The sequence below is a fragment of the Prinia subflava genome, chromosome 4 (genome assembly GCF_021018805.1).
Source record: "Prinia subflava isolate CZ2003 ecotype Zambia chromosome 4, Cam_Psub_1.2, whole genome shotgun sequence".
Classification (NCBI taxonomy): Eukaryota; Metazoa; Chordata; class Aves; order Passeriformes; family Cisticolidae; genus Prinia; species Prinia subflava.
The window spans coordinates 53,598,579-53,621,888 of record NC_086250.1 but is presented as its reverse complement, the minus strand read 5'-3'; the positions used below and the strand labels follow the sequence as shown (position 1 = coordinate 53,621,888).

Sequence of the window (23,310 nt, the reverse complement as noted above, 5' to 3'; positions counted from 1 at the left end):
GCCATAGCAGGCAGCCTGGAGAAAGGGAACCTGAGCTGGCCTTAGGGCTGGACCTCTTTGTGTAGGCAAGCACTGGTGGGCCACAGGAGAACTGTTTCCAGTCCCCTCTCCCTCGTTCCTAGTCTTAGGTGAAGGAAAGCATTTAAAATGACTGCTGTTATACATGAAGATCCTATTCTGAAAAGCGGGAAAAAATGTAATTAGGGTCAAAACCTTTATTCTTAATTTATTATTCAAGAAATCCTCTTGAGAAGCAGGACTGCAAAGAAGATCAATCTTCTATTTTAAAAAGGATTTTGGCATTTGGAATTGAAATTAAACCAGTCCATTTTACAATTCAAAGAAAAGAGAATTAAACCTTATTCCATCCAATGAAAATACTATAGGGTGTTATCTAGCATAAAAATCAAATTTGTGTAACCAGAAGTTTCAAACTGGTTGAGTTCTAAAATGCAAGAGTCCCATTTTCAACATAGTTCTGGTTTTGTCTACCATTTCCCCTACAACCTAAATGTTGCTAAGTATTTTAGAAAGTATATTTACTGTAATGCAACTACATTATATAGTGAAGTGTAACTCTGTAACAACCCTCCCCATAAGTCTATAGCTTGAGACGAGGACAAAAATTTATGATCTGGGACCCATGAAAAAATATCAGAGCAGTTCATAATATTGCGTACAGTACATGCATGAACAGTAAATATTTATCTAGCACACAGTTGATGGAGACAGTAATGATAGTGTGTATGAATGACATGCTGATTATGATGAATCACACAGATAAAAACATTGACTAGTAGTTTTCCATGTCTCTGGACAATGGATTTATCCTTCCATAAGGCTATTTTTCAGCAGAAACTATCTAAATTGAGCATTTGACCTCTTCCTCAAAATCAAAGATATGATTCTGGGAGTAGAATGTCAGGCAGGAGCTGGGTAAACTCACCACTTAACAGTTATGTATTTCCTGAAACCCAGCTAAATCAATTCCTACAAGAGAATGAAACACTGTGAAGAATACAAATTTAATGTTCTTGTAGAACTTTTTTTATTTTAAACATTTCCAAAAATTGAAACATTTATGCCTCTTCTTTTATACTGGCCTATTATCCCTTGATAAAAAATAGGATGAAAACATTGATGAGTTAGTGCACATGTATCACAGGGATGGTTTATTCAGCTTTTTTGAAAGACTAATTCTTGGCAGTATGATGACATCAGAAATGAAACATATTTGGTTCCTGATGAGTTATTGTTCAAGAAAGATGTGATTTCCTTGGTTTGTTTTTAATTCAAAGTACATTGGTAATTGTGGAAATCTAATCTTTAACATAAGCTTTCCTAGTTCAGAAGATTTTTTTAATGTCCTCCCCTATGTATGGGAACTATGTTATTCAAAGATTCATAGAATTTTTAAGGTTGGAAAAGATCTCTAAGATCATTTAGTCCAACACTGCCATGTTCACCACTAAACTAGGTACATGTTCTTCTGACATTTATTAAAATCAAGCTCCGTTCTGATCCACAAACTTATGGCCAGGTGGTAAAGCAGCTCTTTTTTAACTTTGCAGTATTCATGCCATACAACAGACAAATTCTGGGTTACTGAGGTAAGAATGCTCAGCTATGTGGACACAGATACCATTCCAGCTGATTTTTTGTTTCTGCAATGTGTATGGTATTCATGCTGTGAAGTTTCACTGTCACTTGGAATTGATAATTTAGGTGCAGAAATGTTCCCACAATCAACAACTGGAAATTAAAATACAGACAGATTAGTAATATAGCTGTGAGAAATATGCTATGCAAACTTAGGTCCATTGTCCATTCATACCTTTCAAAAAGGAGAGGTAAAAAAAGGAGATGAAATGTTCCAAATCATGTTGCCTACCCACCTGAATATTTATCTTGCATGCAGTGATTTGTTAATTGTACTACCCCATAAAAAGCTTTTAGACCTGTATATGCTGCCTGGCCTATCTTCTTCCACTTCTCTTGGCCTATGTCACTTACATAAATTGATCTTTGTGAGGTGATTCTGAAGTGAATTTCCTCTTTCAAAGGTTAAATATTTTCAACAGAACTCAATTGTGATGAAGCTTAAAGGACTTGCAGGGAGATAGCCACGTGAGCCTTGTGTGATTGTGTATCACACCTGCTACTTCCTAGCATTTTAGCTTTGGGAGGTGGATCTATCCCTGGTTTTACCTTATTTGCAGCATATTGCTTCATACTGCTGCAAATCATTCTAATTGCAAGGGGAAGGCATTAATTCTCAAACTTGCCTTTTGCAGTTTGTTAGAAAAGCCCATGTGGAGAACAGAGGATATGCAATTCATAACTCAGGTGCTGAACTTTTCCTTTGAGATGTGAGGGTTTGGATACACCTCTGGAAGAGACTTAAATTCTGGCACCATAACACTCAAAGATGTCTACAAGACAGAAATTCAGACAATTCTGACAATGAAGAAGGAACCCCAAACAACATCAGAGTTTGACACCTGAAGCAGGAATTGCTCATTTATCTCAACTGTGAAATATAGTTGTTGGGCCTTAGAATAGATGGAGACAATTATGTACATTTCACTGTGAGAAAGGGAGAAAGAATTTTATTTTTATATTGTGTGCTTATTTAATGGTTTCATTTCTTTGTTATTTTTATATATTTTCTTCACTTTCTGCTTGCACCATAATCCATTCTTCCTCGTTTTCATTTAATTTCATCTGTCCAGTTTATTGGGCTATGTTAAATCACTCTGTAGAAGCAACGTTTGGAATAGCCCATTTGTTAGGTCTTAGAGTATAATAGGTACATTCAGGTAGGCTTGAAAAGGAATAAATAGCATGAGTTTTCACAGCAGCTATTCAGTGTGACACTCCTATGTGTAAGAATGGTTTTGACTTTTCTCACTTACAGATAAGAGTTGTCTTTTGTGCCAGCTGATCCCCAGTTGAGACTTACTCTCCTTTACAGCTTGAACGCATGACTTGTTTCCATTAGCACTGTCAGGGTGTTTAAAATCGACTTGCAATTTTGTTTCACCTACATGGTGACTCAGTGGTAGAACGTATTCATAAAAGTTTAGAGATAATATTGGTGTTTACCCTTGAATTTAGAAGACTTTGAGTATGTACCTTAATAGTGTCACAGAACTGGTGCAGGTTCACACAGGAATAGATTTATTTTTTATGCTCTGCTAAATTTCCTGTGGAATGCTGAGTGCATTAGGATCCATGGTAACCAAGCCTGCTGCAGTGCTGTATTTCTGTGCTGTTGATAATGCAAGTCCATCTAATTAGCACCAAATGTCAAGGTACTAAGAGGAGCAGGTGGCACCATTTGTATCTGAAGTAAATACAAACACAGTATTTATGTGCAAAACCGGGCAAAATAAAGCCTTTTATAAAGTCTGTTATAGATGGTTGGTGTGATTAATAAGGCCTGAGAGAGAAAAGATAATTATAAACTGTGACCCATGAATGGAACTGATAATTTCAAGTCCAGGTTGAACCAAATGCTACTGATAGAAAATATTTTAATCTTGAGCCCTTGAAGAAATGAGATCTATTACTTTAGGAATACAGACTGTAATATTTGGCATTTTTAAAGTCCATGGTTCATTCTCAGTTCATGTTATGTTCTACAAGTTGATAGAAATAATGACAACTGTGAATAAAAAGAATGTAAAGAATTTTAATAACCTTGATTTTCATGAAAGATTAGAAACTGCAAGCAAGACCACCTATGCAGTGGCTTTAGGTGACTTTAAAGACCTAAACCTCTGTGTGACTCATACATAAAGACAGTGTGCATAGGTCTGAGGTGAAACAAAACTGCTATTGATCTGTCTAGATGCCTTTACACATAAAGAAAGACAAATGCCTCCTAAAATCTAACAAAAATCATTGTCTAGAGGTGCTATACACTGTTGTCAAACAAGGAATACATGTTCAGGAGAGATGCAACTTACAGGCTCTGGTGAAAACTTAACTGTAATCCATAAAAACTTAAGTGTAACCCATGTTTATGCCACAAAATGTTGCAAGGCCAGGAGCAGGAATGGGACTGAAGATGCATTTCTACCTCAGAAATACTGTTTCTCCCTTGTCAGGTGTCAGTTTTTGCCGGGAACAAAAATAGTCCAGGATGCTGCAATCTCCTTGTGTCTCATACCTGACCCTGTCATAGAAAACTTGATTTCCAGGTGGGACCCCCATGGGTGGGACCTTCCCCTGGTGCATCCAGAATGCCAGATTCCAGCACAGAGTGCTTGGGCACCACTTTTATAGCTCCATGGAAATTTAGAAGGTAAATAACTGAAAGGTTTAGGGACCTTTACGTGCCTGATTCTCACTTTGCAAATTTTGCCTATGATGACTACATTATCAGCCTGATTGCAAACACTAAACTTCATTTTTATGCTGTATCAGTCTAATTAATCATCTCATACACAAATATTCATTAAATAAAAGATATCGTCTATATTAAAATTTAAGCTCTTTCTGAATTAGCTCAGTAAATCTGGTAACAGATACATAAATAAGACTTGCAATTCCATTCACACTATGAAAATTGTGTGTTTTTTTCCATATTACAGTTTAATTAAAAATATGTACTATCTATTAACACATTGTTAAATGTATTTTATTCCCTTCCATTTACAAAATAGATATTAAGTCCTTTTCCTTTCTTTTTATTTTTCACATCAAATTTGCAAAAAGCAATTTGATGTTGAGACAGAAAAGAAAGGGAAAACGTGATGAATGCTTTAACATATTTTGTAGAAACCCCAGAACTGAAACATAATAATTGTAAGAGGGTGAACATTTAAGGAGAAATAATTAAATAAAATTAGTTTCTAGCAGGTTTGGAAGTACAGAACATATTGTACAGAGAAAAAAATAAATAAACTTCCAGATGAAAAGAACACCCAAACATATCCAGAAAAGATTAAGAAACTAGGGTAAGTAATAAAGAAAGAATATAAAAGGCAACATTTCCAAAAATAATAATGTACTACTCCTTGCAGCTATAAAGGAAAGCAAAAGAGCCAAACAGTTTAAGGGAAAAAATGTAACTGGGCTTAAAAAAGCAAGTAAATCTATTTTTTTAATGTTAGAAGTTCTCATCCTAAAACAAATATTTCAATTCGAAACAATTGCAGAAAGCCATCAGATCCTTGAAAATAATATCCAGAAATATAATCTCCAGTACAAAATATCAATTAGTTAAAAAGGAAAATAAATACAGCTAATTTTTACATCAGCATAGCACATTCCAATCTTGTTGTCTTACTCATCTCCATTGCAGGGTAGCTGGCAGTAATGTATGACTTGTTCTGCTCTGGATCAGTTAGGGAGAGAGCAGTGTTGCGGGTCACAGTCTTTGTTCTCTTTTTGTTGTTTTGGAAAAACCTATAAAATCTACTGCTTATTGAAACTTCTCATAGCATCTCCAGTTTGTTGATAGAATCCAGTACTTCAAGTGACAGCCCCCATCTCCCATAGGATCTTCATATGTTTTTGAGTTCAGAGAAGCATATCTTTAGGAGTGAAGGCACCAGTGACTGACAGCCCCTTGCCTCATTGTGAGGGAGTATTTCCTGCTGCTTGCAATAGAAGGCACTTCTATTTGCATAAAGTAAATGAGGTTCTTAGTTCTTTCCAAAGAAAAGCTTCTGTTCCTACTGGAGCCCAGCTCTAAGGATGTCCAAAGTCATTCCCTTGCTATAGAGAAGTGTTAAAAGACAATGAACAACAGTGGCCTTCTTGCCTCAGAGAAACAGTGATTACCAACTTGGTTTGCCCTACAGCACCCTTGGACACTTACAGAGAAAAGATGATTGCTCCTTGGACAAGATTGCTGATGTGACTGAGTCCTTGTAGTCAGTCTTAATGTAAATGCCCATCCCTCCAACCCTGAAGAGGTCAGTGATATGTTGATTTTCAAAATAATAAGTTGTCATGCAACTGTGTGCTGATTTCACAGAGGCCAGATCAGTCACTGGACATAACTGTGATAAATGCCCTCTCCCACTCATTTTATTGTATGTGTACATGAAGGAATGTGGCTGAACAGCAGCCAGGAAGGCTGTCTGATATCACTGCTCACACTGCTACAGCACCAGTATCATGGTACCAGCAAGAAAGTGAGGAAATTGCTTTTATTTTCTGGGGACAACTAAACATGGTTATGGGGGAGAGTGAGATAAGATAGATGAGGAGTGATAAATGTCATGAGCAGGAATGCTGCTGCACAAGTAGGGGCTGAGGAACTCCTCAGGAAAGCATGGAGCTGGCAAAACATACAGGAGAGCTTGCAGAAATTTCCCCAAAGGAAGGACGAACTTGATGGGGACCCGGAGAAGATCACAGCAAATTTGCTGCAGTCCAGGAGGCTGGTAAAAATTGTTGACCTAGAAAACAAGAACGAAAGTAGCTACTCTGGGAGGTAGAGTGAATAAGGGAAAGATATGTTCCCAAACCCTTTTATTTTACTCTGTCTCACCATATTATACTTAACTGGACATGCAAAATCACTTGTTTTAGTGTGTTTTAATAAATCATTGATGCCCGAAGCTATTTCAGTGTCTTTAGTCTGGTCACTTTTAAGGGAAGGATACAGTGGTTCCAACTTCAGAGTTATGGCCAGCTGAGAGCCTGTCACAATAATTTTTCAGTCACTCTCTCTCCTGTCCTGCTCACTTGCACAAGGGCAAAAAGCAATGGCTTTGCAGAACCTATTAGCCTCTTCTGCACAGCTTTAGTACACTGCCTAAAGAAATAAAAGGAACTCTTTATGACTCTCAGTATTTATTTGGGTTTTACGGTGCAGAAATATAACCATCAGGCTTTTATATGGATAAGAATAAACTTAACTGCATGCAAAGTCACATAAAGAGGTCTTAGCAGGAATGTAGAAATGTTTAGAGATTCTCACTGATATGTGTCTGTTCTTTGAATTAGATGAATGCAGACTCGGAATTAAAAATGTCTAAACCGTAAAAGATAATGGCCACTTTTTAGTGTCAGAGGAAATCACTGATCTGTCATCCCTGTGAAAAATCTACAAAAGTGGTCTAGATCACAAATCCATCAAATTATTCAAAAGCAAATCACTTTATTAAAAAAAAAAAATCTTAGCAACTCCTGAAGTCTAAATTGAGGATCTACAATGTTCACAAAATTTGAGGAAAAGAAGAAAATGTTGGGTCCCAAACCTGTCATTTGTGCTGCTAGTATTTTATATGCAGACTCTTTGAAGATTTCACTGTGGATTCGAATTATGAATCTAATAGCAGGCATGTCACTTGGTCCTACTATGCTGAAAGTGATCCATCCTGCAAAGAAGCCTGAAACAGGCAGTATGTTCACACATGTAGTAGATAGAAAACCCCAAGGTTTTTTAGAAAGAGAGAGCAGAAGCATCATTTATAGTGCAAGGGAGAGGATTTGTGTCAGGAGAGGTTTAGGTTGCATGTTAGAAAAAATTCTTCCCCCAGAGTTGGCTGGGCACTGGAACAGCTGCCTGAGGATGTGGTCACAGCACCAGCCTGACAGTACTGAGTGCTCTCAGGCACGTGGTGTGATTCCTGGGGATGGTCCTGTGCAGGACCAGGATCTGGGCTCCATGATCCCTGTGGGTCCCATTCACCTTAGCCTGTTCTGTGAAATCAGCATTTTTATAATCCATCTCCAAAGGGATGCAGGAGATAAACTGATACTGGAACTTTCTCTGTTCAGTACAGTTAACTGTACTGGAACACTAAGTGGCATTAAGCAAATAAATCTCTAAAAAATGTCACAGTTCTTTAATGACAATGGTGTTTGCATCTGAAGATCCTGTGACTATAATTTAGATGCCTTTTACTGGCAAGCAGTTCTTCACCTGAGATCCTGGAATCACACAGCTTTTTCCCCTTGGAAAGAATGTAAGGAGCCAAGATGGTACTTGTAGAAGGGTTGATTCACATAAGCTGAGGGTAGCAGCTGGGTACTCAGTGTAGACTGAGATTGCACCAAGCCTTGTTCCTCACAACTATTTTTTATATAAATTTTGACTCCTTTTTCTGCTGATAAAAAACCCAAACGGGTTGAAAGACAAAGAGGGGAGAGTATCTCTGAAGAAAGATGATTTCTTTGGAGAAGGGTCTGTTCTGAGCAGACCTGGGCTGCCGACAGCAGCTTTGCAGGCCTAACTTCCTCAATAAGACATTCAAGTTATACAATGGTCAAAGAAGAGGATTAGCCAAGGGAAGAAGAATTTCAGGAGTAGGTGGTAGAATTGTTCCAAAGTCTCATCTGATATAGATGCACCAGTTAATAATTAGGAGCAAAATAGTCAGCTGACTGTTAAGTCCTGAGAATGTTTTATGTATTTTGTATTTACCATTTTCGAATTGTATTTCCTATTCTTAATGAAGTATCTAATATTTTTCTTTGCTAAATGAAAGCTTAACCATAACTAATTGTAGAAGCTGAGACCTCTCCTACTCAAGGAGCAACAGAAGTTTAAGAGTGCCACAATGTGTATGCTTGCTCTGCTTGTGATTTCTGAAGGGTCTCAGGAGTTGGCAATTACATTCTTAAAAAGCTGTGGGAGTCAGTTTGAAGTCTAATAATACCAATGGAGAGGAATTGCCCTGAGTGGATCAGTGTAAACAGCACACAGAGGAACACAATTTCTGATCCAGGGATTAAATCACAGGCATCAAACATTTCTTTCAATACATTGATATCTGTGTCATCCCTGTCGTGTCACATACACAAGGTGACAATACAAAAGAAGTGAGGTAGGTAGGATGACTGGAAGCAATAGATGAATTTAACACTTAAGCAGGCAAACACTATGTACCCCTCTTCTGGTGGAAAACTGGAAAAGTTTAAGAGTGTGAAGATTTTAAAGCATTTTAGAGTAGATTTTGTGTATTTTAAAATAGACCAAGTAAGTATTGATTTTAAAATCCACAGTGAAGAGAAATCTCCAAAGAAACAAATAAAGCTAGGAAATGAAAACATGTTTTAAAAAATATTGAGTTAGTTCAACTAAAAGGACAGGAAGAAAACAGAACACTTTCTTCAGTTTTTACAGAGGGTGCCTAAGGTAGGAATCCAGTTGATAAACTCTTGCAGAGGATGATTCAAATATCTGGTAGCTTACAGACTAAAGTGGATAATGTAAACAGTAATTAAAGAAGTATTGTAACATAACATACAGAATGTATTATAGAATAGCGATTATGTCCTTTGCATAAGAATTTTGTCCTAAATGGGTTGAGTTAAGAAGCATTCAATTATTTTCACGTTTACTTTCACCTATAAATAGTAACTGTCCCATGGATACAGAGTACAGTATTTACATAGAATGACTTTTAATGTGCCGCAGCATAAGACCAGTCATTTGTGCCAAGATTGTTTTTCTCATTCTGTCTCCAGAATATTATGTTCTTATTTTATTATTAAGTTCTGTTATTATGTTCTTATTCTGTTTTATTAATGTTGGCTCTGTAACTGTGTGTCTAAAGGTTTCATGAAGAAATAATTTTCAAACACTTTTTATCTGCCTGTGGGTTACTGTAATCTTCCACGTCCCATTAGCAATAGCCCTCATAGTCCCTTTTCTTGAAGGCAGTATGGCTGCCTCTGCAGCTTCTGAAGCACAGCCCTGTGTACCTTTGATTTTCTGCAATACTGCTTGAAAGATGGAAATGTCAAGCTGGATGACAGCTAATGAACTGAGTGTTCAGTAGCTCATCACACTGGTTTTACCAGAAGTCATTTAGCAACAAATTTGAAATAATTATCTTTGGTAGCATGAGATCACTTGCCTTCTCTGATGAAGAATTGACACTAGTCAGGATGGCAGCTGGCCCTGGAAGGGGCAAATCTAACCGTGGAGTCACAAAGTGTCCTGTGAAAAAATCCCAGCGTCATTGTGGATGAATTTGTGATGAATCTGATCTCTGCAGCTTTGGCCCAGTGAAGACTCAAAGACATCTGCTCTTCAGCTGTTGAGAGTACTCCTGTTGAGTGATTTTTTTGTTTGGTAAGGATTTAAAAGTGTATGTGTCATTTTAAGATATAGGGAACCCTTCACATATTACTGATGCTTGTGTGAGAGACCTGTTCCACCTCGGACCAGCAGGAGAACAGGATTTGGTTTAGTGTGAAGCACCTGTGTTTGAGGAGAGAAACACATCTTGAGTACTGTGAGGTGCTTGTTGGTTTCCTCAGGAGAGAGGAGACTTTCATTTTTCCAGATAAGAGGTTTACCAAAGCACTGTCTGCGTGTTCCCCAGACCACAGGGATCATCTCTGTGTGTCCATCGGCAAACAGCGATTGCAGCTGGGAGTGTTTCCCTGACTCCAGGCACCAGAGCAGCTGCTGCCAGCTCCCCCTCATCCTTGTGAGCAGTGTCTCAGCTCTTGCTAGATCCTGCCTAGAAAGAGAGGTCAGGCAGAGGTGATTTGGTGCTCTGCATTCATGTTCCAATCATGAAAATATCCAGAGTGGCTGCAAGCAGGAGTGTGTGAGAAAAGGATGACATTGTACTGATCTCCAGGAATATTTTGCATTGAGGATTCTGTTACACTTCTCTAGGGGAATGCATTTCCAGTTGCCTGTTGCTCACATCCTTTTTGACTGACAGAACAATGTATCTTACTCAATGCCCAGACTGATATGATTCCTAATGGGACAATATCATATCTTCCTAAATGAATAGGCAGATTCTGCATATCGTGTCAGTTTTATGGCCACAGCACATCATGGGGGAGACTGCAGAATCCATCTTACACATGATTACCAGAAAACGAGGTAATTGAACTGAAATTTTGCTGAGGTATCTTAATCAAAATACAGAAATATGATTGTCTTACTACATTTACCTGACATTCTTCATAATTTTATTTGGAAAGCAGACACTGCTTTCACACAGTGAAAAAATGTTTGTATTAGAAAGGCTTGGCAAGCCTAGCTAAAAGGAAGTGCACTAAGAGAAAATTATACTTTAAAAGAGGCTGTTCCATGCACTTTCTTGTGCATTGAGGCCTGATGTTGAACATTTTCTCATTTTATAGTTTGGATGCTTTGTGGATAATTATCAAAAGACATTTTTCATTTAAATTTCATTCTTCACAAGCCCTACAATGTTTTTACTATGTAGAAATATAAAAATATACATCAAAGGCAATGACCTTACATTATACTGGTTTCTGTTCTGTGGTATGGCAGCAATACTCAATTACTCATAACAATCAGAAAAAATATCTATGTAAGATAAAAGCTCAGAAGAGATCTCATGGGTCACTGATTTAAATTCCTGGTAAATGCAGACTCTTAGATCACAGAATCTAATTTATGAATTTGATGGTTTTTTTCAACTATAAAGTTTCCTCCATCTCTCTGTTTTGCCTGATCTGGGGAAATGGGATGTTGGAATGCTCCAAACACAGCTCCCTTGGACAAAGAAAATCCTTTTTTCAATTTTCTATATTTTATTTTATGGCTCATGACTCATGTACTCTGTGCCTCATGGGAGTGTTCTTCTCCAGGTGCAAGACTTTGCACTTCAAAGGAGTCAAGTCACAAGAATTATAAACTTTAGGAATGGACAATACTAATTTCTATTTTTTATTTATCTAAAATTCTAGAGCAAATTTTCTGAGAGTTTTTGGCATTAAAAATATTATGTTTATTTTGCTGATTAATGAGAAAATGCTTGGAAAGGATGTCAATGACTATTAATTTTTTTATTTTTGTATTCTTTTTTAGGCATTTTATTTATGTGAAAAAATTAACATGACATTATAGTGCATATTATGCAGCTGCACTACCAAAGAAGGGATGTACCACCCCAACCCACTTTAGGAAAGAATTGCCCTGACACAGACATATAGTCACAGGGATAAGAAAAGATTGTCTTTTCCATGTGTGATGTTCAGAACAAGGCAGGATGCTACTACACAAACAGGGATTTGTGTGTGGCTAATGGAGAGGGATGCAGTTCCTTTCTTCAAATTAACACTGGCACATTCAGAGCTTGAATTTGTTCTCAGGTGATGCAGATACAACTGTGCAGGTACAGAGCCATTCCATTCACATCATCACTGTCTATTCCTGCTCAAGATGCTACTGTCATGTTTGTTGCTCTGTGTTTTCTCTCAACATTGAAAGTTTTGAAAAATATGATCACTATAGTAATTTCCTCTTACAAGACACTATTTTTCTGGTTTTATTTCCTTTAGCTACATGGGCTTTTTATGCCCCTACCCCTTCAATTTTTATATTTCCTTCATCCTGCCTGAACTTTCTGTTTTCCTGATTTTATTAGAGCTTTAGGACTGTCTAGGTTGTGTGGATAGTAAATGTGCTTCGGCAAAGAAATAGAGTGGGGTGTGTGTATGTATGTGAGTGTATGAGGAAAAATGTGCTTCAAAATCAAGATCATTCAGTATAGTATTTCTAACTGCATTTGTTATTGAGAAATACAAAGAAGGAAGATGTGATGTAAGTCAGTAAGAACTGAAGAACAGAATTCAGGCTGTTAGATAATACAGGACACCAAATCTCACTTGGCTTGCTTCCCCTTCCTTGTGTGTGACAGCTCTTTCCATGATGACTGATTTCAATGCTATAGCTTAAATTCATTGGAGTTAACTGCATATATGGATATCAATTAATCCTCATTTCTGTTTTTAAGCACTTACCAATCAAAGTCCCTTTTTAAATGAAAGTTGAGACTCTCAACTCATATTGTTATTCCCAAAGTTGATGCCTTAACCTCAAACCTACAGCTCATAAAAGCTAATCTGGTCCTGCTTGACATAGTCTTGTTTTTGTCTTTTGTGTTTGATTTTTTCTTTAATAAGAAAGTTCTATTTTGACATGTAGATGATTTGCAAAGCATGAAAAAACCATTGCTACAATTTAATTTGTGTTTGTTCATACATTTTAATTATGTACTCCTTAGCTCATAAATATGAGAATTTTTAAATGAGAGTTATTTTAGCGGAACTTTCTTGTTGGATTTGCTTGGGTTTTGTTTTGCCTTTTTTAAAATAAGGTTAAATAATTACCAGGATTTTGCAAATTTACATAACTGCTGCTTTTTTCATTTTATATTTTCTTGTTGCTATGGCTTAACTTTTTTCAGTCTGCAATGTTTATTTTTACATTTGAAGCTAGCTTTTCATCTATTGTGATGTATACCTGATACTCACAATAAACAATAAGTCAAAGGAATACTTTTTTTTTTCCCTTGGAATTCAGTTGTCTTATAAAATGCTGGAAATTCTGATCTGTAAATTTATGCAGAAATTATACTGTGTTTATCACTGGCAAGAGTCTTTCAGACATAGCAGCCGCTTGTCTACTTAATGATAATTCCTGCTTATAAGCACACTCACAGCAGGTTGGGGGATATTTCCAGCTCTGCATTTTTATGATCTCTATAGTCACCTAAATGAGCAAGTTTAATTCTCTGAACTAAGTAGGACTAGTTACATGAATGAAATTCCTCCCTAGAAAACTGCCTGAGTGATTACTTTGATACTGCCCCTAATTTGAGACTGCCCCTAATACAGTATGTTTGCCTTCTTTTTCTGACTCAAACATTGAAAAATTGAAAAAAAAAATTGAAAAAAAATTTGAACAATTCATGTTCTGTCTGCTCTCATCCTTCTGTCTATTTTTCCTTTCTTAAAGCTGGTTTGTTTATTTTTGGTGCTCTTTTTTGTTTGTTTGTTTATTTAATTTCAAAAGAAGGTAGTTTTCCATGAGATTTTTGAAATGTTTAACATATGCCTATGGAAGTGCAGGGACTCCTGAGTTACCAGCCCACCAAGAAGTGGGGACAATATACCAATATTACTCCAGCACTGTGTGCTAGATAACAAACTCTAATAAATCCGAGGTCATATCCCAGGTGAAAACCTGGAGATTAAGCTACTGTACAGCAAGGAGCAACAGCACCACCACCAGGTGTTGAAAGAAAAGAGCAGTTTTAGAATATTCAACCTTGAAGATGAAGCAAAATGGAAGAAGATGTCCATGGACAGCTCTGGCTCATTCCTCCACTCAGCATTCTAATTGGCTGCTGCTCCTTTTGGCAGCTGATTGTGCTTATAGCATTCTAAATGAGCTGTCTTTAAACATTAATATCATGTATGCTCCTCTTTTGGGCCATGAATGTGGTTATATTAGGAGGCTGAGCATTTTGCTGGGCATATGAAAATTTTCAAGGAGATTTACCACTTTCTGAGATTTTTTTTTTTTTTGTGACTCTAAGTATTTTGTGCGGGTTTAAATTTCTGATGTTGTCTGGAACTTCACAGTGATAATGTAATCTGAAAAAACGCAGTTTAACAGTAGAAACATGTTCCAAGAAATAAAATATCCCTCTTAGTAAAGCACATGGCATTATTTCCTCAGTTCTAGCAAGCTGTGAATCAGAATGGCAGCATTCACATAATTTAAACTCTGATGCAGATTTACAACCAATAATTTCAAATGTTTAAGTAGCACAGAAATCCATAACATCTAGAACTACAGTACTCAAGAGTTCCTCCCACTGTCAGCTTTATCCTTGCTGCTGTTCTGTTTGCTCTTCAGTCTCACAGTTTTATTTCTTCCTTCTTCCACTACATCTGCTGCAATCCATCTCAGATTAATTTCTTTTCTCCTTTTCTCTCCTCCTCTTTAGCATCCTGCTAATGCCTCTTTTCATTCCAGCAGTCTCTCTGCTGATGAACTGACTGGCAGATTTTTTCCCTGAATGCTCCAGACTAATCTGATCTGCACAGCCAGCTATCATCAGTATGCTCTCAAGTACTGCATGCTGGGTGCCAATGTGTAATCTGTGCAAAAACACCATTTTGTTTTATGTTTTATATAGACTAGAGAGTACAAAAAGGCAAAGAAGTCTAAGAGATCTGCCAATTTTACTGAAACAGTCCTAATACCTGAATGCCTTCTGGTCTTCATTGAACTTACCCTTTTTTCAGAAGTTTTTGTAACTGTCCCACTTTGGGGGGCACAGAGCTTCCCATAACACAGAAAGTTGCAGAAAGAACCCATTTCTCTCCTCCCCCTACCCTTTTAAAGTTTGAGTCTTTGCATTTTACTTTCCTAAACATAAACTACTTTGGTAATAGTGCTGCTGTTATCCCTCACCAACAGTATCTGGGCTCCACTGCTTGTTTGACATTCAGATACTGCAACTTTCAAGATTTAACTGAAACCATATTTTTATTTTTTTTCTGCAAACATAATTTCCTGGACCTTGGATTTTGTTTTCATATATTTTTTTGTTTCTTTTTACTTTGATGATTGAACTTATGTTATTACATGCTAACATAAAAGTGACACAATGAATGTCTTACAAGGTCTCTATCACTGAAGTGACAGATAAAGAATAATGCTTAGAGGAGCAGGATAGATTCACAAAGTTATCAAGATTACTTTTCTTTTGTCCTATTTATTAAAAAATACACCTGGTAATTCAACTTCTCTGTTTTAACTCAGTCTTTTCAACATTTATTTCCATCCATTTGTTGCTCCATTCTTCATGAAGGTAGACCAGACACATTTAAAATCCTACTTTATAGCTCTGTATTTTGTGGCTGAATTTCTTGGAGCTGCCTTTGAGACCTGAATATCCAATTTCCAGCAGAATGACTGGCTTCTCTAAAACTACCTGTAGTTTTCAGATGCCAGTCTATATGAGTGAGAAGACTAAAAAATCTGAATTTTCAGAGCAAGTTCATGGTTCTTGAGTGGAACCCCTGTGGGGTTGATTTCACATTTTTTCTTTAATCCATACCTTTGGACAGATTAGTGAGGTGATTGATGGAGAAGGGCTATATGTCAATTTGATTTATGAAGTATCTTCATTGATGTGTAATTTCTCTGATTAAAAAAAAAAGAGGCAAAACATTACAGAGGGTGGGGTTTGTGAACTGCTCAAAAGGTGCCTAGAATTATACTAATGTGTTGCCAAAGTATTTTCGTTATACAAAATTTTGTGCCCAAAATAACTTCAGTTTTTGAATCAGCACAATGTCATATTACAGCTTTGTATCACAACAATAGTGACAATATAATTGAAACAGAATTCTCCCTTAAGGAGATGTGCTCACTTAAGAATCCAGTCTTGCATTAGATCAAGAGAAGATAAATGGTAAAATTGCAAAGAGCCTCCACTTCAGATACCAGTCTCTCGTGGTCTGGCAGAGAATTGAAAAGGCTGCCAATTTCTGTCTTTTCCCATTCAAAAGGCCTGCTAGCTGAACCCCATAGAGCCTCACCAAGTCATGCATATGCTGAAGAACACTTTAAAATAAAAGACATGGCATCCAGAAGGGTCTGTAATTTACAAAACTTGATTGCTGCATGTTTATTAAGATTTTGAAACTCCATACAGAACTTTAATAAATTAGTAATTGATGATAATCAATGCCATTTGGTAAAAAGAGAGTCCTCTAACTGAGCTTAGAGTGAGTCAGGACAAGAAGTACCATGTTATTTTTTGCCATCTACTAATCAAAGGAAATTAGTGAGAAAAGCACTTTATTTAACATTTAAGTGGAGTGAAAATTGAATTATTTTATGTTGAAAAGGACTAATTCTCGACCTACTGTGCAGCTCAGCCCCGTGAACAGTGTAAGGCTGACACATTTGATACCAACATGTCTACTCTTGATAATTCCTTTACTATTAGCTCCTACACACTCATCAGAGATGGTTCTAGAATCATAACAATTTTCAGTTGCCATACTTAATATGTTTCCTTCTTCCATAATTATATAAAAATTAGAAATTCTTTTGAGATGAGTAATAAACAATACTAGTTAGTGTGTTTGGTATGGTTAATGGCTTAGTTAAATGTTTTGATTAAAAAGCTCTGGATCTTTGCAAAGAAAGAAATATTATCTCTGCATAGCATTTCATTTAACTTTGACAGCATATTCACATATCAGTGTTCAGTGTAATTTAATTAAGTGTGGCTGAGCTTCTTTCTCCCTCTATCAAAGCTAAATAGAGAGCACTAGAATTATTGCAAAAGCTTTTGTGTGCCTCAGGTACCATCACTGCTCGGCAGTAGAAAGCAGCTATAAGCTCATCTCAGCTGGCTGCTTATGGGTTCATCCTACAGAATCTGTAGGATGCCACTGAGACTGCAGTGCTTTACTTGGGATGAAGACTTGGGGAAGGTGGGGTGTTCATGGGTTACTTCTCATTCTCTAGGTACCTAAACATAGAGAAAACAATAGCAACTTGTGAGTTGTGTCAGACCAATGCTTTTGGGGACCAGAGAAGCTGTAGGGGTTTATGGGAGTACCTCAGCTACTGGGGATCTAAGCCTTGTTTTTTAATTGTCTTCTTTTTGCCATAGTTTGTGTCAGTCTGAAGAAACCATTCAGGATGGGAATAAGGAGGAGAAAAATGAAAAAATTCAGCCCTTCAATAACTAAAAAGCTATGTGCTTAGCACTTACCTTGTTTCTAAATGTGGTACAAATGAAATTACTTTTATAGTTCTAGAATCGTTACACAGAATCCTGCCATAAACAGGCAGGTTAATGAGACTGTCCTTCTGCTAAAAGTGTTTATTCTTCTGGGAGAGTACACAGGGAAATAGAATGCAAATGTGTGTGTATATATATATATATATACATACAATATGTGTATATGTACACTTACTACAGCATTCAGAGTATCATGGCTGAATTATCTAGACCTGAATCTGAAAGTGAGGAAGGTGGGCTATATTTTGAGGATATGTCAGATACCACAGAGGGTTTGTGATGACTGCTGCAACCATAATTCAGAAGAATCTCTTTTCTTCTGCTCTTTACTGATTTTCCATATTACCTGTAAGTCTGTCTAAGTCTTGTGGAAGTAATGAAATGGGGACGGTGTAATTGCTTTCCTTAAGCATCTCCTCTTGGCTGTGAATTTGAGATGAATCCAAACCAGTAATAAATGTAATAGTCTTGTGGAGTAAAGACAGGTGAATTGAAATGCCTCCCACCTGAAGGACACCCCGTGTATGTCTCCTGATTGGATAGAGTGGATACACTCAGCCCTGTATCATTGACATCTGTAATGCATTCTTGGCTCATTCTGGTCTTGCAAAGGCAAAGTTTATCTATGTTGTAACTTTGATTCATTATCAAGACAGAAGGAAATACAGAGAAATTTATATGGCTATGTAAAATTTGAGGTTTCTTCCAGTTTTTAATTCTTCATTCCTCATCTTGCTTCCCTGTAGCCATCACAATCTCTGAAATATATGCCTTATTAAAAACCACAAAAGAAGCTAATATTGTGGTATAGATGAGAAAGAACCATGATACCTTCTTTTTGACAATCATATTTTCCAAATCTCAAGTGAAAATGAAGCATAGTATGCTTCACATGACACTCCATCATTAAATAAGGAAGATCTAATGAAAGTAATTGAGCAATGGCTGCCCTTTCTGTGTCACTTTTGTATGGCTCATTAATTCTGGCAAGTCTGTGTAAGAGCCACTATTATCAACTTCACAAAGATAATCAAGCATTAATCTTAAATCAGTAGTTAATTATTTTAAAATTTTATGACTTGTGGGTTGAATTCTATGATCTAATAGGGTGCTACTTGGTTTTAATGAGTGAGAAATTTTACTTTACAACTGAGTGAAATGAGAGACTTGTCAATATATTTTAATAATGTTACTCTTAGCACTTAATAATTAGAAATTACTCTAAGAGAAAAAAATCTTTGCCTGTTTCATTTTGGAATGAAGAAATAGTATCCCTCCAAAATATTATCAAAATATTTGTGTGAATTAAAGCTGAAGACATTTCAGTAATAATTTCAATAATAATAATAATAATCAGCTGGACTACCTGCTGATTGAACATGTTATTCACAATATGTCATCTAAATGGCTGGACTTGCTGTTTATTTTACTGAATTTGTCAGAAGTGTGTCATACAAAGGCTAGCTAAAGTACAGCTAGTAAATCACCTAAACTCAGGAATTCTACTGCTGTTGCAGTGTACTGAATTTTACTTGACAGAGTTTATTTTAAGTCACTGTAGGTGTCATATAGTACGTAGGTATGACTGAGTCTTGCATAATTTTATTTTCACAAATTCTTCCTAGTAAAGACCAAAATTTTGCTCATTCTGAAACCATTCAACTTTGGGATCAAATTTTCAGGCAGCCTTATGAAACATTTGCCCAAATGTTTCACTGGGAAACTTGAAAATCTTAAACTTTAAGGAGACATGATACTTGTTTTTCTTTATTTCCCCAAAACTGTGTGACAGATATGTGTCAAGAGAGCTTGGAAGCAAAATCTCTAAAATTTGCAAAGCTGTGTTTATTAGGCCTTAATGTAAACCGCTGTCCATATCTGAAACACTTTATCACTTAATTCTTTTGAGGTATAAGGTCAGATGTCTTGATGAGATTTTTCTGACAGGTTGATAATGTTGTAGGCTTCTGGTGAAGGACACTATTCAGTAGACTGCATAGGGATCTAAAAGCTTTTGGCTCACCTGCTCACCAGCAGGCTCTTAGATTAAAAAAAACAAGGACTTTGAAATGAAGCTAAATGCAAGCTCTCTCTATCCTGCTCAGAAAATATACTTATATTAGTAATACATTATATCTGTCTTACAAAACTTACAGCTTAATTAACTAGAATCTTATTAGGATTTCACTAACAAGAATATATTCAGAAAATATCTATTGAAAGACAAACCCAATCCTTTGGAATTGAAAGAACTAAAAGATTTCCTGTTTTCTGTGAAACTACCAAGCAATACTTCCATAATTAAATGAATCAATGTCTCTCCCAACAGTGTAGTATTTACACCAAGAACCAAAATGTAAATTAGTTGAATCCATTTCCATTGTCCGAAGTAGCTGAAAAGTGAAAAGTAAAAACTTAAATGAAAACATATAGTCAGAACTGGGAAATTATATATATATATTTTTAAATCTTTATGTTGTGCATAAATATTCTGATAAATATTTACTGTATTTGCATTCAATGCAGCTTGGAAAATCACTATTCTAAGAATGATAATTATATAATGCATTGCAAAGAAATTATAAATACAGGTGACTTACAGTGGATGAAGATTCACCCCTCATATTGTATATAAATGTATTGTATCTATACAGAAACAAACCTTTATAACATTTAATGGAGCTGGAAAACCATAAAGCACATTTTTGAAAAGTTCCAGTTCTTTTCATTAGAATAGGTATTTTTCATACACTTCTAGAATATGTATGAATATATATTTCAGTGAAGAAAAGACTTTGGTTGCTGACAGTGTTCCATTTTTATCAGAACAAACAGTAGTTTAGATTCATGTAGTTTTTTGTCTTTCTAGAATATGTTCCATCACTTAATTCGAGTGTTTGTATGCTTAGGCTTATTCTGTCCCTAAGAGGGAAATTAATCTTCCAGGCAATGAGGAGTGACCTGGTAACCCCAGAGAGCAGGGAAGTTGACACTAACCAGTGGAGACTGGTAGTAATCTCATGCTGTGCAGAAGGTCCAAGTGAACAGTCTGCAAGGTTAATGTGTTAGTACTCCAAGACGATGTCCTAGGGAAAAAAAAGTAGATAATTAACTCACCCAGAGCCAAAGGCTATTTTGTGTTCCTACTGTCATTATGATGATAGAGATAGACTAAATACTTTCTGTTTTGAGAATCTGTGCTCTGATGAATTATAAAGGCTCAAATCAGAACAGTGCTTGCCTGTGAACTTAATGCAGTTTAACAGCAGTAGAGCAGATGGGTGTCCCAGAACTCATACTGGTGAACTGATTTTGTCTCTTGGTAGCAAGTGTGGTAACTTTGCCTAATGCACTACTTTCCTAGCATCAGTGGGACAATGCTCAACAAATGTACAATTTATATTATTATCAGTATTAATAATTATATCTACAGTCATGTTGTGGTTGCATGCTGGGATGAATATGTTATGGTAAATTAGATCAAATTTTTTTGGTAAAAGAATAAATGGTTAAGCTCTTTAAAAAAAGACTAGAGTTGTCCTTTAAAAAGAGTTTAGAACAAAGAGAAATAAAATAGTAAGATGCTTTGGTGGTACTAATAATGATGCTAAAATTAAAAAAATATCCATAGTCCTCATTATATTCCCTCTCTTAAATACTGAGTTGTTTCAGGAACAGCTATCAGCAGTGGAGGCTTAAAAAAAAAGGTGAATCTTGTGAATCATTTTATTCAGTATGTGTGATGTTGCCAAAGGAGATTCTGAGTGGTGTAGAAATTAAAAGCTATCAATATTCTTGTGACAGGATCATTAGGTCGATTTACTGATAGACATAATTATTTTTAAGTTAGTAACTGAGAACTGTGGCTTGAAAAACATTAGCTTTATCTCAATCCCATGAAACCAGAAGTGATGCCAATGAGTCTAGTAAAACAGTTACATCCTAATGGCATGGGGGGACTGATGGGACTATTAAGAGTCATCAGTCTTTTTACCAGTTCTCATCTATACATCAAGTCTGTGTTTCAAAGACCTCCTCAGCCATAGCTCTCCTTTGCAGGCACATTCACATATAGCCTTTGGTTTTGGCTAGAGGATTAACACAGTGTGCTTTCTGCAGGATTGTTCAGAAAAGTTTTGAACATCAGATTCTGAAAAAGGATTAGCTAAGTATATTTATTGATAACACTCATGGAGAGTTTTACCTAAACCCAAGTCCTTACATAATACTAATTTTGTGCATTGCAAGATCTTTGTTACTGTTTCACTGAAACCAGGCCAATTTTTCAAGTCCACTTGAAGTTATTTCAGATATAGTGGGAATTTATTTTAAATAAATGGATTTAAACTCCAGTGCTCCCATTGTCCCTATTTAGCTGCCTTCCTTATGTAGCCTTCCCAAATGATTTTATCCATTTCTACCTGCAAACTTTCTAAAGGAAGCAAGGGCAAAACAGCACCAAATATGAGCTAGGCAAGGTCAAGTGGTGTTTGGAGACTTGTCCATGCCTCCCCAACCCAGCAGCCTGGAGAGACAAGCTGAGAGTTATGGGAAATAGTGGCTTCAGCTGACAAATGTGTGAAGTCATCTGTGGTTATGGCAAATGCTGCTTTCATTCTTTTCATCTGGTGGGGATAGTGTTAGGAACAAGGTTAGTGTTTTAGAGCTCTACAAGATTTTGATCCTTCTCTTTCTGACATTCTGTGGTAAAAAGTGGGTCATCCTGGGGCAGCAAAAATTGGTTATTGCCTACACAGTAGGCAGGAGTATTTTGGTTTTGCTTGGTTGTCTTGAGCTAGCTTTTCACACTGGCATGTCACAGCTATTCAAACATTGTTCTTCAAAAGCAGCAAGCATTCAGTCACTGATGTTCGGTCTCCTGCACTGATCAAATCCAAGCACCTTGTTCAGTGCAATGCCAGGCCTGTTTAGTCATTTTGTAATGGCAGTTGTATAGTTCATGCACAGCCTGACACTCATACATTTTCTGTGTCATGCTGGCACACATGTATTTTGAGTGTGAGCTGACTCTTCCTTACTCACAGTTCTTGTCATTGTTCCTATCACAACTAGCTACACTTTCATTTTTATGAGCAAATAACATCTCAACAATTATTTCCAGAAAATCAAATAATATAAAATAAATACAGGTCAGATTCTGCCTCTACATATGCAAAGATAAGTTTTTGGTTTGTGAGACATTTATTGTTGGATAATGTTTCATAAAATAATTTCTACAAAAAATGCATAGTAAAGATATTGTTCAAAGACTCTGAAGTTTAAAAAAGCTTAAAAAAATCTACTCCTCCCAGGCAAGGAAAAGAAAAAGTAAACAAATAATCAATATATATGATTCACTTTATTTGTGTGCATACATATAATGTACATTGATTTTTCATGTTTTTGATAAGGGATCAGTCTATCATGGATGATAGTGCCATTTTTATCTTTATAACTTTGCATTTTTAAGAATTTTTTTTTACAGTGATGGAAAAATGTGTAAGAAAACAGACTACATCCCAGTTTTCCAATCACCAAAATAACTAGTTTTAATGCTATGTAGTGTACATTTTACTTTTATTTTTACATTGAATACAGATGATAACTAATAAATCTATCAATAATTAAAAAACAATAGATTTATTAACTTGGAAGAAGCAAATTATAATTTAACTATCACTGTTTTCTGCAAATATTATTGGCCAGGTCTTCCACTGATAGATGTGGAATGGCATCACTGGGATTGCCATAAGATATCATTTGCTTTCCTTCAGTGTCCTAGCAA

At 36.3% G+C, this 23,310-nt stretch overlaps 1 protein-coding gene across 2 annotated transcripts in view; it reads left to right on the top strand.

Annotated features, from left to right (window-relative positions):
- Positions 1-23,310, top strand: part of LOC134550267 (metabotropic glutamate receptor 8) — a 319,713-nt gene that overhangs the window by 159,384 nt on the left and 137,019 nt on the right. The window lies entirely within an intron of this gene.